Below are 2,098 nucleotides of genomic sequence, written 5' to 3' on the forward strand. Positions count from 1 at the left end.
AGAATGTGATTATATTTATAGATAGGGTCCTTGGAGTGGTAGTTGAGGTTAAATGACATCATTGGGATGGATCCTAATGCAATGTGATGGGTTCTTTTTCCTTATAAGAAGAGGTTAGGATATATACATGCGCACAGAGAAGACCATGTGAAGACACAGGGACAGGATGGCTCTCTACAAGCCAAGGAGAGAAGACTCCAAAGGAGCCAGTGCCGCTGACTCCTTGATCTTGGACTTCTAGCCTATAGAACTATAAGGAAATAAATTTCTCTCTTTAAGATATGCAGTCTGTGGTAGAGAGCCCTAGCCGACTTATATACCCTCTTCCGCCTGTCACAGACCTTTTGCAGATTAAGGTTTCTGGGGCCAAATCCCATATAAGTTTCTGGAATTCCCTCTTCTCCTTTTTACACCCTTACAGCAAACCCCTGGAAATTCAGTCTACGGGTTCACCGTGAAGAGGAAAGGAAGTAATATTTTTGGGTTCTATACATGCCAGGTACTTAATCATCGTGGTAACTTATGAGTAGTTATTATTACACATTAGGAAGCTGAAGTAATCATTCATTCATTCATTTAACAAGTATTCATGGAACATATATATCTGTACTTGTATTCTAGATAATATGAAAGATGCTGGAGATACATCAATGAATCAAACTGACTTGTCCCTTGTTCTCATAGGACTAAAAGGTTAGTGGGCAAACAGATTTGAAACAAATAATCACATAGGGTGGCTGGCTAGCCCAATTGGTAGAGCATGTGACTCTTGATCTCAGGATCGTGAGTTCAAGCCCCACATTAGGGGAAGAGTTTACTTAAAAAAAAAATCATTGGGCACCTGGGTGGCTCAATCAGTTAAGTGTCTGCCTTCAGCTTAGGTCATGATCCCAGGGTCCTGAAATAGAGCCCTACATTGGGCTCCTTGCTCAGTGGGGAGTCTGCTTCTCCCTCTCCTTCTGCCCCTGTCCCTGCTTGTGCGCGCACACACACACTCTCTCTATATATATATGACAAAAATAAAATCCTAGAAAAATAATCACACAAATAACTATATTGTTATAAATGTGACCACTTACAGAAGAGCACAACATATTAGTAGGAGAGCCAGATCAGTTTAATTCCATATAATAAAAATTTACCAAGCATCTATTATATGCCAGATGTGCTAAGTGCTTGGGAAGTATCAGTGAACATGACAGATATGGACTCTGTCCTCTTAGAACTTTCGTGGCTAGTGGGAAAAGAAGGCATCAAACAAGGCTTACAAATGAGAGAGAGAGAGAGAGAGGCAGAGACACAGGCAGAGGGAGAAGCAGGCTTCATGCAGGGAGCCCGACGTGGGACTCAATCCCGGTTCTCCAGGATCAGGCCTTGGACTGAAGGTGGTGCTAAACCACTGAGCCACCCAGGCTGCCCGAGAGATGACTTTAAAATTATCTGGGGGGCATTTAGCAACACCATATCATCCAGCATAAGAAATTAAGATAGGAAAAAAAAAGTTGAGATAGGCCTTCTGGAGGAATTGCTCTTCTTGCGAGAACTTGAAGAATCAGGTAGCAGTTAGCCAAGCAGAAGTGTGCAAAACTTTCTTCAGCCAGACCATCTCCATTTCAGATAGTACCTTTCTTGCCCACAGACTTTCTTTCTTTCTCGCCCTCTCTTTTTTTTTTTTTAAGATTTTTATTTATTTATTCATGAGACATACACACACACACACACACACACACAGAGAGAGAGAGAGAGAGAGGCAGAGACACAGGCAGAGGGAGAAGCAGGCTCTCTGTGGGGAACCTGATGTGGGACTCCATCCCAGGACCCCAGAATTATGACCTGAGCCAAAGGCAGATGCTCAACCACTGAGCCACCCAGGTGCCGAACCATAGACTTCCTGAGAAGGCATCTTTTCTCGGCCTGGCCATGCACAAGTCATTCTGACAGAACGCTGGGCACTAAGCAGAAAATCTTTTCAAAGTCTTGTCTTGAAAGAGACATTCACGTTGGTGGGCAAAAGCCTAGGAAATTCCCATCTCAGTGAGTGACCTTAGGGCACTTCCTTTCCTCTACCATTCCTTCCGTGGCAGACACAGGGGCTTGG

The sequence above is a fragment of the Canis aureus genome, chromosome 8, assembly GCF_053574225.1.
Source record: "Canis aureus isolate CA01 chromosome 8, VMU_Caureus_v.1.0, whole genome shotgun sequence".
NCBI lineage: Eukaryota > Metazoa > Chordata > Mammalia > Carnivora > Canidae > Canis > Canis aureus.